Here is a 16,679-nt window from a genome sequence, read left to right as displayed (position 1 = left end):
AGTTTTGTTTTCATTGCTTTATTCCCTGCTTGGCACCTTGCTTTAATTTTGTTTTCCAGTTTGTGCTTTAGTTTTGTTCCTAACTGGTAAGTATAATTTTTGATTTCCTTTGTTCCCCAGGTCAATCTGTTGCACTTTATTTTTGTTGGACTGTTTTGACTTTGCTCATAGGTATATATGTATATGTATATATTCCATTATTTTAATTATTATTTGCCTGATTTTGTAACTGCCATTTGTCTGGGGTTCATCTTTGGTTACTTGTTTTGGGGTATTTGTTTTAATCTCACTTAATGCTATAACAAACCACGTATGGAATCTTCGTTCCTGACCAGAGATCAAACCCTGAGCCTTTGGAGTGGGAACACTGACTCCAAGACCCTAGGCTGCCAGAGAACTAACCCTTAGTTCACTTCAGTCGCTCAGTCGTGTCTGACTCTTTGTGACCCCACAAACTGCAGCCCGCCAGGCCTCCCCTGTCCATCACCAACTCCCAAAGTTTACCCAAACTCATGTCCATCGAGTCAGTGATACCATCCAGCCATCTCATGTTCTGTCATCCCCTTCTCCTCCTGCCCCCAATCCCAGCATCAGCGTCTTTTCCAATGAGTCAACTTTTCACATGAGGTGGCCAAAGTATTGGAGTTTCAAAGTTATGACAAACCTAGATAGCATATTAAAAGGCAGAGACATTACTTTGTCAACAAAGGTCCATCTAGTCAAGGCTATGGTTTTTCCAGTGGTCGTGTATGGATGTGAGTGTTGGACTGTGAAGAACTAAACCCTAGGGAGTATCAAATAGTGAGAACTCACACAAAGGAAACCACTTGAATACAAGACCCGGCATCACCCAACCACCAGTAGCACCCTGTGCTGGATGCCTCAACTAAATAACAAAGAAAACATAAATACAAACCTAATCATCAGCAGACAGGATTACGACCTCACTCAGCCTTGCCCAGGAAAAACAAATAAAAAAGCTCAGCACAAGTCTCACCCTATACCAAGCTTATACAAACCACTGGACCAACCTTAGGAGGCAGAAACCAAAAGGAATAAAGAATTCAACCTTGAAGCCTAGGAAAAGGATACCTCAAACACAATAAATCATATATATATATATATATATATATATATATATATATATATATATATAATGAAAAGGCAGAGAAATACAACACAAATAAGGAACAAACTAGAAACACAGAAGTCCAAATTAATGAAGAGGAAATAGGCAAACTACTTGAAAAAGAATTCAGAATAATGATAGTAAAGATGATCAAAAACCTTGCAACAAAATGGAGAAAATGCAAGAATCAATTAACAAAGACCTAGAAGAATTAAAGAATAAACTTACAGGGACAAACAGCACAGTTACTAAAATTAAAAATACTCTAGAAGGAATCAATAGCAGAGTATCTGAAGCAGAAGAATGAATTAGTGAGCTGGAAGATAAAATGGTAGAAATAACTTCTGAAGAGCAGAATAAAGTAAAAAGAATGAAAAGAACTGAGGATAGTCTCAGAGACCTCTGGGACAGTATCAAACATACCAACATTTGAATGATAGGGGTCCCAAAAGAAGAAGAGAAAAAGAAAATGTATGAGAAAATTTATGAAGAGATTATAGTTGAAAATTTCCCCAACATGGAAAAGGAAATAGTCAATCAAGTCTAAGAGGCACAAAGAGTCCCATACAGGATAAACCCAAGGAGAAACACGCCAAGACACATAGTAATCAAACTAACAAAGACTAAGCAGAAAGAATATTAAAAGCAGCAAGGGAGAAGTAACAAGTAATATACAAGGGAAACCCCATATGCTTAACAGCTGATCTTTCAGCAGAAACTCTGCAGGCCAGAAGGGAATGGCAGGATATATTTAAAGTACTGAAAGAGAAAAACTTACAGCCAAGATTACTGTACCCAGAAAGGATCTCATTCAAAATTGATGGAAGAATAAAAAGATTTTCAGACAAGCAAAAGTTAAGAGAATTCAGTAGTGTCAAACCAGCTTTACAACAAATGTTAAAGGGACGTATATAGTCAAGAAATACAAGAGAAGAAAAAGATCTACAAATTCAACCCCAAACAATTAAGAAAATGGCAACAGGAACATATGTATCAATGATAACTTTAAATGTAAATGGATTAAATGCTCCAACCAAAAGACACAGACTTGTTGAGTGGATACAAAAACAAGACCCATATATATGCTCTCTACAAGAAACCCACTTGAGACCTAAAGACATATATAGAATGAAAGTGAGAGAATTGAAAAATATATTCCATGCAAATGGGAAACGAAAGCTGGAGTAGCAGTCCTCACATCAGACAAAATAGACCTTAAAGAAGATTACAAGAGATAAAGAAGGACAATACATAATGATCAAGGGATCAATCCAAGAGGAAAACATAACAATTGTAAATATCTATGCACCCAACATAGGAGCACCTCAATACATAAGACAAACACTAACAGACTTAAAAGGAGAAATTGGAGAAATTTACAGAATAATAGTAGGAGACTTTAACACCCCACTCACACCAATGGACAGATCATCAAAACAGAAAATTAATAAGGAAACACAAGTCTTAAATGATACATTAGAGGAGACGGATCTCATTGATATCTTTAGGACATTCCATCCAAATGCAGAATACACCTCCTTCTCAAGTGCACTTGGAGCATTCTCCAGATAGACCTCATCTTGGGTCACAAATCAAACCTCAGTAAATGTAAGAAAATTGAAATCATATCAAGCATCTTCTCTGACTACAACACTGTGAGACTATCGGTTACAAGAAAAAAACTGTAAGAAACACAAACACATGGAGATTAAACAACACATTTCTAAATAACCAACAGGTTATTGAAGAAATCAAAAGGGAAATTAACAAATTTCTAGAAACAAATGACTATGAAAACACGACAACTCAAAACCTATGGGATGTGGCAAAAGCAGTTCTAAGGGGAGATTATAGCAATACAACCCTACCTCGAGAAACAAGAAAAGCATCGAACAGCCAACCTAACTTTACACCTAAGACAACAGGAAAAAGAAGAACAAACCACACCCAAAATTAGTAGAAGGAAAGAAATCTTAAAGATCTGAGCAGAAATAAATGAAAAGAAATGAAAGAAACAATAGTAAAGATTCAGTTCAGTTTAGTCACTCAGTCGTGTCCGACTCTTTGCGACCCCATGAATCGCAGCACGCCAGGCCTCCCTGTCCATCACCAACTCCCGGAGTTCACTCAGACTCAGGTTCATCGAGTTGGTGATGCCATCCAGCCATCTCATCCTCTGTCGTCCCCTTCTCCTGCCCCCAATTTTTCCCAGCATCAGGGTCTTTTCCAATGAGTCAACTCTTCACATGAGGTGGCCAAAGTACTGGAGTTTCAGCTTTAGCATCATTCCCTCCAAAGAAATCCCAGGGCTGATCTCCTTCAGAATGGACTGATTGGATCTCCTTGCAGTCCAAGGGACTCTCAAGAGTCTTGTCCAATGCCACAGTTAAAAAGCATCAGTTCTTCAGCGCTCAGTCTTCTTCACAGTCCAACTGTCACATCCATACATGGCCACAGGAAAAACCAGAGCCTTGACTAGACGGACCTTAGTTGGCAAAGTAATGTCTCTGCTTTTGAATATGCTATCTAGGTTGGTCATAACTTTTCTTCCAAGGAGTAAGCATCTTTTAATTTCATGGCTGCAATCACCATCTGCAGTGATTTTGGAGCCCCCCAAAATAAATAATAAAACAAAAAACTCGTTCTTTGAGAAGGTAAACAAAATTGACAAACCTTTAACCAGACTCATCAAGAAAAAAAGAGAGAAGAATCAAGTCAACAAAATCAGAAATAAAAAAGGAGACGTTACAACAGACAATGAAGAAATTCAAAGGATTAAAAGAGACTATTATGAATAACTATATGACAATAAAATGGATTACCTGGAAGAAACAGATGGATTCTTAAAAAGTCCAATCTTCCAAGACTGAACCAGGAAGAAATAGAAATTATGAACAACCCAATTACAAGTACTGAAATTGAAGCTGTGATCAAAAACCTCCCAAAAACAAAAGCCCAGGATTGGATGGCTTCACAGGAGAATTCTATCAAACATTTAGAGAAGAGCTATTGCCTATCCTTCTAAAATGCTTCCAAAAATTTGCAGAGGAAGGAACACTTCCAAACTCATTCTACAATGCCACCCTCACCCTGATACCAAAAGCAGACAAAGACAACACACAAAAAGAAAACTAAAGGCCAATATCACTGATGAACATAGATAACAAAAGTCCTCAACAAAATTTTACCAAACAGAATTCAGCAACATATCAAAAAGCTCATACTCTGTGATCAAGTTGGGTTTATTCCAGGGATGCAAGGATTCTTCAATATACACAAATCAACCAATGTGATATACCATATTAACAAATTGAAAGATAAAAACTATGTGATAATCTCAATAGATGCAGATAAAGCCTTTGACAAATTCAGCACCAATTTATGATTAAAACTCTTCAAAAAATGGGCATAGAAGGAACCTGCCTCAACATAGTGAAGGCCATATATGATAAGCCTACAGCAAACATTATTCTCAATGGTGAAAAAGTGAAAGCATTCCCCCTAAGATTAGGAAAAAGACAAGGGTGTCCACTTTCACCATTATTATTCAACATAGTTCTGTAAGTCCTAGCTACAACAATCAGAGAAGAAAAAGAAATAAAAGGAATCCAGATCAGAAAAGAAGTAAAGCTCTCACTGTTTGCAGATGATGTGATACTGTACATAGAAAACCCTAAAGATAGTATCAGAAAATTACTAGAGCTAATCAGTGAATTTAGCAAAGTTGCAGGAAAATCAATACACAGAAATCTCTTGCACTTCTATATACTAACAATGAAAAATCAGACAGCGAAATTAAGGAATCAATCCCATTTACCATTGTAACAAAAAGAATTAAATATTAAGGAATAAACTTACCTAAGGAGACAAAAGTACTGTACACAGAAAATTATAAGACACTAATGAAAGAAATCAAAGACAACATAAACAGATGGAGAGATATTCCACGCTCCTGGGCAGGAAGAATCAATATTGTGAAAATGACTATACTACCAAATGTAGCCTACAAATTCAATGCAATCCCTATCAAATTACTAGTAGCATTTTTCACAGAACTAGAACAAAAAATTTCACAATTCATATGGAAACACAAAAGACCCAGAATAGCCAGAGCAGTTCTGAGAAAGAAGAATGGAGCTGGAGGAATCAACCTTCCTGACTTCAGATCATACTACAAAGCTGCAATCATCAAGACAGTATGGTACTGGCACAAAAACAGAAATGTAGACCAACGGAACAAGATAGAAAGCCCAGAGATAAACCCATGCACCTATGGTTACCTTATTTTTGACAAAGGAGGCAAGAATATACAGTGGGGCAAAGACAGCCTCTTCGATAAATGGTGCTGGGAAAACTGGACAATTACATATAAAAGAATGAAATTAGAACACTTCCTAACACTATACACAGGAATAAACTCAAAATGGATTAAAGACCTGAATGTAAGACTGGAAATTATAAAACTCTTAGAGGAAAACATAGGCAGAACATTTGACATAAAGCAAAATCCTCTATGACTCACCTCCTAGAGTAACAGAAATAAAAACAAAAGTAAACAAGTGGGACGTGATTAAACCTAAAATCTTTTTCACAGCAAGGGAAGCTACAAGCAAGGTGAGAAGACAACCCTCAGAGTGAGAGAAAATAATAGCAAATGAAACAACTGACAGAGAATTAATTTCCAAAATATACAAGCAGCTCATACAACTCAATGCCAGAGAAACAAACAACACAATCAAAAACTGGGAAAAAGACCTAAACAGACATTTATCCTAGGAAGACATACAGATGGCTAACAAACACATGAAAAGATGCTCAATATCACTCATTATTAGAGAAATGTAAATCAAAACTATAAAGAGAGATCACTTCATGCCGGTCAGAATGGCCATCATCAAAAAGTCTACAAACAATAAATGCTGGAGAGGGTGCAGAGAAGAGGGAATGCTCTTGCACTGTTTGTGGGAATGTAAACTGATACAGCCACTATGGAAGACGGTTTGGAGATCCCTTAAAAAACTAGGAATAACACCACCATCAGTTCAGTTCAGTTCAGTTGAGTCACTCAGTCCTGTCCGACTCTTTGTGACCCCATGAATCGCAGCACACCAGGCCTCCCTGTCCATCACCAACTCCTGGAGTTCACTCAGACTCATGTCCATCGAGTTGGTGATGCCATCCAGCCACCTCATCCTCTGTTGTCCCCTTCTCCTCCTGCCCCCAATCCCTCCCAGCATCAGAGTCTTTTCCAATGAGTCAACTCTTCACATGAGGTGGCCAAAGTACTGGAGTTTCAGCTTTAGCATTGTTCCTTCCAAAGAAATCCCAGGGCTGATCTCCTTCAGAATGGACTGATTGGATCTCCTTGCAGTCCAAGGGACTCTCAAGAGTCTTCTCCAACACCACAGTTCAAAAGCATCAATTCTTCGGCACTCAGCCTTCTTCACAGTCCAACTCTCACATCCATACATGACCACAGGAAAAACCAGAGCCTTGACTAGACGGACCTTTGTTGGCAAAGTAATGTCTCTGCTTTTGAATATATGACCCAGCAATCCCACTCCTATGCATATACCCTGAGGAAATAAAAACTGAAGAAGGCACATGTACCCCATTGTTCATTGCAGCACTATTTACAGTAGATGGAACATGGAAGCCGCCTAGATGTCCATTGACAGAAGAATGGATAAAGAAGTTGTGGTACATATACACAATAGAATATTACTCAGCCAAAAAAAGGAATGCATTTGAGTCAGTTATAATGAGGTGGATGAATCTAGCACCTATTATACACAGTGAAGTGAGTCAGAAAGAGAAAAATAAATACCGTATTCTAATGCATATATACGGATTCTAGAAAAATGGTCCTGAAGAATTTATTCATAGAGCAGCAATGAAGAAACAGACATAGAGAATAGACTTATGGACATGGGGAGAGGGGAGGAGAGGGTGAGATATATGGAAAGAGTAACACGGAAACTTACATTACCATATGTAATAGATAAAATAGATAGCCAGAGAGAATTTGCTGTATAGCTCAGGAAACTCAGACAGGGGCTCTGGATCATCCCAGAGGGGTGGAATGGGGAGGCAGATGGGAGGGATGTTCAAAAGAGAGGGGATATATGTATACCTATGGTTGATTCATGTTGAGGTTTGACAGAAAGCAACAAAATTCTGTAAAACAATTATCCTTCAATAAAAAATATATTAAAAGAGAACTGGGTTTTGGCAGTGGAAGGGAATGTGACTGGGACAGAAGATTAACTTTTCTGCATATTCAGACAACCAAAGGATGTCAGGTATGCAGTTTTATACTTTTCTGGTGCTCAGAGGGGAGGTGTGGCCTAGAGATAGAGATTTGGAAGTTACTTGCCTGGAGGTGACCATGATGCCTGCGGCGTTGCTGAGACTGTGCCTGTAGAGCATGTAGAGAAAGAAGGGAAGAGAGTTTGTGAAAGTCGCTCAGTTGTATCCGACTCTTTGCGACTCCATGGACTATACAGTCCATGGAATTCTCCAGGCCACAATACTGGAGTGGGTAGCCTTTCCCTTCTCCAGGGGATCTTCCCAACCCAGGGATTGAACTCAGGTTTCCTGCATTGCAGGTGGATTCTTTACCAGCTGAGCCACCAGGGAAGCCCGAGAATACTGGAGTGGGTAGCCTATCCCTTCTCCAGCAGGTCTTCCCGACCCAGGAATCGAACTGGGATCTGCTGCATTGCTGGCTGATTCTTTTCCAACTGAGCTACCAGGGAAGCTACCAGGGAAGAGAGAAAGGAAGAGTTTAGATTGACCTTAAAAACCCTTCCTTTCAATAGAAGTATAGACTATTTTGTGACTATGCTTTGACCACTAACATAGACTTAGAGGTAGTTTGGTGCTTTAATATAAATCACAAGTGTTTATAAGGAAGGCTGTATTGCACAGTGGATAAAACACCATTCTCTTGATGGAGGGCTTGTGTCTAGGACTCCAGTTCCAGCTGTTTGACTAGAGGCTAGACTAATCTTTTTCCTTTTCTCATGTAAAAAAATGAGGATAATGTTGTGGGGTTTTTTTCCTACTGTGCATGGTGTGTAGTTCACGTGAGGGTCAAGTGAGATAATGTATATGAAAGTGCTTTGCAAATTGTCATTTCCATAATAGATTACAAGGTTGCCTAATAGCAATGTGTTCAAATTCATTTCAGCCTTGAAGCAAAATTTATATTTTTTCAGCCTGTGCTGGGCTGGGGCTTCCCGGGTGGCACTAGTGGTAAAGAACCTGCCTGCCACTGCAGAAGAAGTAAGAGACTTGGGTTCGATCCCTGGGTCTGGAAGAACCCCTGGAGGAGGGCATGGCAACCCACTCCAGTATTCTTGCCTGGAAAATCCCATGTATAGAGAAGCCTGGCAGGCTGCAGTCCATAGGGTTGCACAGAGTCGGACATGACTGAAGTGACTTAGCACACATCTTGGGCTGACTTGAAGCAAAAGAATTGCTTGATTTTAAAAAATTTTTTATTGAGGTATTTTTGAATTATGTGTTAATTACTACTGTACAGCAAAGTGACTCAGTTATACATACATACATACATATATATATGAAGGTGAAGGTGAAGTCTCTCAGTCGTGCCCGACTCTTTGCGACCCCGTGGACTGTAGCCTACCAGGCTCCTCCATCCATGGGATTCTCCAGGCAAGAATACTGGAGTGGGTTGCCATTTCCTTCTCCAGGGGATCTTCCCGACCCAGGGATCGAACCTAGGTCTCCCGCATTGGAGGCAGATGCTTTAACCTCTGAGCCACCAGGGAAGCCCACACATATATATACATATATATATACATACACATATACATACACACACATTCTTTTTCGTATTCTTTTCCATTATGATTTATCACAGGGTATTGAATATAGTTCCCCATGCTAGACAGTTGGATGAATTGCTTAATTTTTAAAGAGTATCTCTCAAATATTTCAACATTTGATTTTATCTGAAGCCATTGTGCTCTTTTGTACGGAACAATGGACAAAGTGATGAGGGCCCGATGATCTGATATACCTCAAAGACATACAGAGCCAGACAGGATCCAGAGGACACCTAAACTGATCCAGGGGGTCAGGAGAATCCTTTGTGAGGGATGATAAAAGAATTAGGGCTTTTCATCCTGGGAAGACCCAGGCTGAGAGGGGAATATAATTGAAGTTTATAAAATAATGAAAATCATAGGATAAAAATATGAACTTATGAAATCCCAGAGCACAAGAAGTAGGGGCAACTTTATCATTTTAAAGAAATAATTTTAGGGCGAAGTAAAAATAGCACTTCCTTCCACAGAAATAGTGAGTATATGGAACTTCATACTCTAAAGGTTGGCCAGGACCAAACCAACTAGTATAAGAGAAAGACATATTATTGGAGGGTAGAGTCATAGGAGATTATAAAGTGAAATTAAAACCATTGGGTAAATCTTTCTAATCTTGGAGGATGACAACATGGAGACTGACCATTAAGCTTTCCTGTCCCTGTCTGGCATTTGGTCCAAATCAGGGTTCCTGAGGGAATATGCCAGAAAGGACAGAGCACAGACTGAGTTCAGAGGGCATGGCTACAAGTTTTACCTCCTTGATCTTAGGGACTTACTTCTTTATAACATACCCCGGTTTCCCCAAGTGGGGGAAAAACGGTAATATCAGCACTAAAACCTGCCTAACTATTGTGAGAGATTCAAATGAAGGCCTTTTTTTGGAAGTGTTTGTTTATTTATTATAAAATATGTATCTATTTGACTGTTTCAGGTCTTAGCCACAGTATGCAGAATCTTCTTTGTGGTCCATGGACTCTCTAGTTTGGACATGTGGGCTCTCTAGCTGTGGCATGACGGTTCTGGGGCAACTTGGTTCTAGTGTGTGCAGGCTCAATAGTTGTGGTGCGTGCGTGGGCTCAGTTGTTCTGCAGCATGTGGGATCTTAGTTCCTTGACCTGGGATCAAACCTGCATCTCCTGCATTGCAAGGTGGATTCTTAACCACTGGACCACTAGGGAGGTCCCTGGAAGTGGTTTATAATTGATAAGCAGATGTTATCTATATCAACTTAAGAACGTCTGCTTTTATTGTAGCGTTTCTAGTTTTCTGTCCACTGGGTGGGTTGACCTTCATCTTGCCTTGCCTGATCCTGGTTGGCCTCCTTGGGGAGCAGTATTTCTCAGTTCAGAGCAAAGGAAAGGACTGAGGGCTGGGAACAATCCCGGATCCTCTTGGGAGGTGGAGAGAATGCAGATATATCTTCTCTCATCCCCCTTTCCTCCCTGGGAAGATGTGAAAGTAAAAGCTAAGGAGAAATTTGCAAGCATCTCTTCTCCTTTATATGTTTTGAGTGATAAAATGTCACCTAAAAAGCCAGTCTCTGGATAGCTTTGAGGGTTCTTCTGAATCTTGGGAAAACTACAAAAGGCCAATATAGGGGCCAGATGAGAAAAACCACAGGGACTGGTTTCTCATGGTTTCCTGTAGGTTTAGGATTTGACGGAGAGAGAAAAATTAGGACTCAAATTTCCTTTAAAGATGGTCATTGCAGTTCACTATGGCCGGAAAGCTGATGGACATCTGGAGGGAGAGAGCACGTCTTGTCTGGAGGGTCATCTGAATTTTGGGTGTGTCCCTTGGGAATCTGACTTAAAGCAGGTAAGGCAACAGCAGGAAGATACACTGATAACAAATAACTTACCTCCTTCATGGCAAATCGGGACTGCTTCACCAGGCTTCCAAGCACTCCACCATCCACCCTCCCCTGACCTCATTTCCCATGAGGTATAGTGGGAAGGGAATGGCCCATGAGTCAGGCAGCCCTAGATTTGAGTTTTGACTTCACCACGAATTATCTGAGTGTGCCTTAGTCTCCAATTCATAAAACGGTGATAATAGAAACTCCACTTATCTCTAAGTTGCAGTGAGGAGCAAGTGAGATTATATCTGTGGAGCACTTAGCATGGTGCCTGGAGTATCATAGTCCCTAAATCAATGTCAACTTCTGTCACTATCCAGTACCCTGGACTCTAAGGAAAGCAATCGCTGGAGACTGCAGCTGTGTGAAAGCAGGGGCCAGGATGCAGTTTGCTCACTGTTGCGTCTGTGGTGCACACACAGTGCCCGAAGAAACACATCTTTTCACTCCAAGAGACTGTCATTCCCTTCAGTGCAAGCTGTGCCCATTCTGAGCTCAGCTGAAGTCTTGTTTGCTCAGTGAAACCAGCTTATATTGACCTTGCCCCCTGGTACCTCCCATGGCACATAATTCAGCTCTCAGGTAGCCAAGGATTTGCACAGTTGCCTTGTTGCCAGGTGGCTCGGGGTAAAGAATCCACCTGCCACTGCCAGAGGCACAAGAGTTGTGGATTCGATCCCTATGTTGGGAAGATCCCCTAGAGGAGGGCATGGCAACCCATTCTGGTATTCTTGCCTGGAAAATCCCATGGACAGAGGAACCTGGTGGGCTACAGTCCAAGGGATCGCAAAGAGCTGGACATGACTGAGCAAGCATGCACCTGTTGTATTGTATGTGGTAGTGTTATCTTTCAGGGATGTTCAGCATTTAGGGGGTTAGAGACCCAGCCTGGGAGTAAATTCCTTAGACTCAGAACCTGCCTCTGATACTCTTTCCCCTGCATGGGACCCAGGGGTGGAAAGTGATCATGGTATCGCAGACCTGAGGGAAACTGTCCTTAGGTGCTCCTTTTGACACATGACACGGTGGGATGCTTTGCAGAAACCTCTCATTCTGAGGTCCTGGGAAACAGAGTCTGTGGCACTTAGAGCTTCCTCATTCCTGGTTTCTTTGAGTTGAAGGGACAGCTGTGCAAAGGATGTTATATTTTTGCTGATTTGTCTCAAAAAACACAAAGCAGCATTCAGAATGTCTTTCTCATAAGACCAGCATTCACATATCAATTGGAGCCACTTTTGTAACATAAGGTGATAGCTTAAAACATTCCCCTTCTTTTCCTTTTGTTCTGAAACTGCAAAAGCCAGTGGTAGAATCTGGGAACCAGGTCCACTGAGTTTCTCTCTCCCTTTCTTCTCTGAAGAAAGGTCAAGGGTCGTGTCTTTTTGAAGGGAGAGCAGGCATGGGGAAGTGACACCCACACCTGGATGCCTCCTGCTGTTAGTTTCTGCTCCAGTCTCCAAGTCCACTTTCTGATGTAGATTCCAGGGCACCCTTCTCAGTTCTCATGGAGCCAGGGACCACTGTGACCCACACGGACCCCTCCCTGCAAGTCAGCATCAATAACCTATTGAATAACTATTCAATAACCTGTTGAATAGTTCCCTTTTGACTTGAGCTTGTAACATTTCTTATCATTTTTTATTCATTTTTTTTATCCTGTTCTTTTCTTTAAAGGTTATATTTTTAAGTTAAAAATAAGCACAAGGAGACCTTGTGATCCTCTTCTCACTGACCTAGATATTTTCAGTGCTGGAGGACTGACTGCAGCATCTCATCTGGGGATATGGGCTGGCTCTCAAAGAGCCAATTAGCTAAATGTAACAATAAAATATTAATCCTATTTCCGACACATACAATCCTCTCCTTTTTTCCCTGTACCTATCCAACCTATTCATTCTTCAGTGTCTTGTAGAAAAAGCCACAGACTTGAGGATAAAAGATTTGGTCAACTCCTGACTTGAAAGTTACAAACTGTCTGACCTTGGGTGAGTCATGACATGTCTGGGAACCTTGGTTTTCTTGCCTGTGAAACAGAAACATTGATCATCTCTCATGGAGTGAGAATCGGGGGGCTTAGGGTCTGGCCTGGTGACTGGGGTACACAGAACAGCCTCCAAAGAAATACTCACCAAACTTCAGAAAGCCCCATTTGAGTAATCCTGAATCATTAATCCCTCCTATTTTGGGGTTTCTGTGTTATTGAGTCTATCTGTCTGCACCATACAAGTTAACAGTTAACTAACCTTGACTTTAAAACGTGGCTCTAGTTTCTTCACATTCCCAGTTGGTGGATGGATAGGTTCTTTGCAGAGCTGCGCCATGCATTGTTTTCCTCTTGTGTCATTGTTACAATAATAGGCACTTAATCCTTGATCACTGACTGATGGAGTACATTACTTTTTCAACTAAATTTCGGTTCTTAGCACAACGCAGGTTATTTTCCTCATCTTTATCGCTCCTTCACTGCTTGCTGCTAATAGTGAGGTAGCTGGAAGTCTTTGAGGCTTTCATTATCTTGTCACTTTGTAGCTTCTCATCAAATATATGCTCTATGTATATTCAAAGATACTGCTGACTTGCCATGAACACAAAACTGAATTGTTTATCCACTAGGAGAATGGGTTTTCCCCGAATCGCCTTTGTTTTCACACTTAGGCAGGGTTAAGGAGGGTCCATGGAGCTGGATGTGTGCCTGGTGAGGCTGCCCATTCCCCTGTTCTGACCCTGAGGTGCGAGCAGTGAATTTAATAGAAGCCCCAAGAGCCTGTGCTCTTTGGATAAGAACACTATTCCAGCTGTAACATCACCTCCATGGATTGCCTCTTATGGGTTGAACTGTGTCCTTCTCCTCTCCCCAGAAGACATGTTGAAACCCTAGACCTTAAATGGAAATAGAGTCTTCATCAGTTCAGTTCAGTTGCTCAATTGTGCCTGACTCTTTGTGTCCCCGTGAACTGCAGCACGCCAGGCTTCCCTGTCCATCACCAACTCCTGGAGCTTGCTTAAACTCATGTTCATCGAGTCAGTGATGCCATTCAACCATCTCATCTTCTGTCTTCCCTTTCTCCTCCCACCTTCAATCTTTCCCAGCATCAGGGTCTTTTCCAATGAGTCAGTTTTTTGCATAAGGTGGCCAAAGTACTGGAACTTCAGCTTCAGCATCAGTGAATATAGATGAATATTCAGAACTGATTTCCTTTAGGATTGACTGGTTTGATCCTCTTTCAGTCCAAGGGACTCTCAAGTGTCTTCTCCAGCACTACAGTTCAAAAGCATCAATTCTTTGGTGCTCAGCTTTCTTTATAGTCCAGCTCTCACATCCATACATGACTACTGGAAAAACCATAGCTTTGATTAGATGGACCTTTGCTGGCAAAGTAATGTTTCTGTTTTTTAATAGGCTGTCTAGATTTGTCAAAGCTTTTCTTCCAAGGAGCAAGCATCTTTTAATTTCATGGCTGCAGTCACCATCTGCAGTGATTTGGAGCCCAAGAAAATAAAGTCTGTCATAGATATAATCTTCTAGATATAGATATAATCAAGATGAGGTCATACTGGATTAGCGCATGTGTGCTAAGACGCTTCAGTCCTGTCTGACTCTTTGTGACTCCATGGACTATGGCCCACCAGGCTCCTGTGTCCATGGAATTCTCCAGGCAAGAATACTGGAGTGGGTTGCTGTGCCCTCCTCCAGGGGATCTTCCAGACCCAGGGATCGAACCCTCATCTCTTATGTATCCTGCCCTGGCAGGCGGGTTCTTTACCACTAGTGCCACCTGGGAAGCCCATACTGATTACAGTGGACTCTGATCCAGTGACTAGTATCTTTTAATTTATTTATTTAGAAATAATTTTTCTTTGTTTTTCGCCCTGCTGTGTGGCTTGTTTTCCAACTGGGGATTGAACCTGGGCTCTTGGCAGTGAAAGCACCTAACCTAACCACAGAACCACCGGCAAATTCCCCAGTGACTGATGTCTTTATAAATAGGAAGGACTTGGACACACACAGAAGGAAGACAGTCATGTAAAGATGGAGTCAAACATTGGGGTAATGCAGCCGCAAGCCAAGGGATGCCAAGGATCGCTTGGAGTCATCAGAAGCAAGGACGAGGCAGGAAGGATTCCCCCGGTGGGGCCTTCAGAGGGAGCATGGTTCTGCTGATTTTCGACTTCCAGCTCCCATGGGAGAATAAGGTTCTGTTATTTGTAGTAATTTGTTATGGCAGCCCTAGGAAATGAATCCACTGCCTGAGAGTCTAAAGAAAATGCAAAAGAGAGGTTCTAATTAGAATCGATTACCCATCTTCCCTGAAAGGCGTTGGTACTAATCCATCATGCCTTCCTTTGTCATTACTTCAATGCAAGACTCCCAGGCCCCCTTCCTTACACATCATTATATATCTCCTTATTTGACTCCCATCCTCCTGACTCCCAAACCATCTCCTATGTCCTCAGCCTCTTCTCTGAATGTCCTATCACCTTTTTGCTTGGATACCTGGCTCACTCTTGGGGATGAGGAGACACCCCTCAGGTGTCCCAGGACCTGATTATGGGATTGGTGTCTGCTTTGCTCCTCACGGCCACTCCCAGACCTATTTGAAAGACGGGCCCTTGAATCTCCAGAAACCTCCGCATTGCAGTCCTCCACTAACCTGCCATCACCCCCTCATCCAGTGATGCTTCAACCCCTGCTGGCTCACTTCCACCCTCATCTGTCCTCACTCTTGGTGGATGGACCGCTTAGATCAGTCAGCCCCAGTGCTGACTGCACTCTAAAATTATTCAAGAAGCTTAAAAAAAAAAAAGCACAGGCACCACTCCCCCTCCTCCAGGTTGATTGAACTGGAATCTTTGGGGGTTGGAGGTCTGTGTAGTTTTTAAGAGCTCCCAGTCATTCTACTATGTGAAGGTTTGAGACCATCAGTAGAGGTGATCCAAGTATTATTCTGGCTTCTTGGATCCTTAAACTTCCTTACTTTCAACAATCCTTTTTCCCCTCTCAGACACCCACTCAGTAACACTGGTGTTTGTCATTACTAGTACCTGTCCCCACTTAAAACTGTTGGTTTCTGGCATTTCACTGTGACTGCCCCTTCTTCACTTCCAGCTTGCTCCCTTTAGAACCCCAATTCCAACCATTCCCTGACCTCGCCAGGTCCAGCAGGCCATCATCTCTACCTCTTTCCTCTTGTCTGTTATGCCCCCTGGCCTTGCCTTCCACCTCACCAATGTGAGTCCATGACCCAGCTCAACTCCTCTGCCTCTCCACCCTTCTGCTGCCCGCACCTGGCAGACCCCAGGATCTGATAGCCCTCTACTCACCTGTTCATGTCTGCATCCAAGCACCAGCTCTCAGAAAGTGACTGAGCGAAAACACACAGCCCCTGACTGGTCTTAATTTCACGAACACAGCACTCAAGTGGATTTGGCAGTGCTACCTCATTTCCTTAGTTCATTCATTTCCCTTTTCTTTGAGAAGCTCTTTTACACCTTCCCTCTCCAGACCAGCTCACGGCAGGAGCCTTCTCACACCTCCAACAGGTCAGTCTTGTTCCTGCCTCATGACGTGTCAATTACAGTTCACGCTGTTTCCATTCTTTCTCCAGATCTTGCCTGGAGCACCCCTCACTGAACTGCCTCTCCTCAGCGAAGTGTTCGCTGACTCTTCTACCTAAAGGAGCCCATCTCAGCCCTGACACTCTCTAGTCTCCATCACTTTCTTATTTTCCTTAGGGCACTGACTGCCGTCTGTTTTATTACATGATGGACTGATTTTGTTTGCTTGTCTGCCTCCCTTATCAGCCTGGAGGCTTCATGAAGACAGTTTGCTTCTGGTTTG

Source organism: Ovis canadensis, chromosome 12 (genome assembly GCF_042477335.2).
Source record: "Ovis canadensis isolate MfBH-ARS-UI-01 breed Bighorn chromosome 12, ARS-UI_OviCan_v2, whole genome shotgun sequence".
In the NCBI taxonomy this organism is placed as follows: domain Eukaryota; kingdom Metazoa; phylum Chordata; class Mammalia; order Artiodactyla; family Bovidae; genus Ovis; species Ovis canadensis.
The sequence above is the reverse complement of the archived record's forward strand: the minus strand, read 5'-3'. Positions refer to the sequence as shown.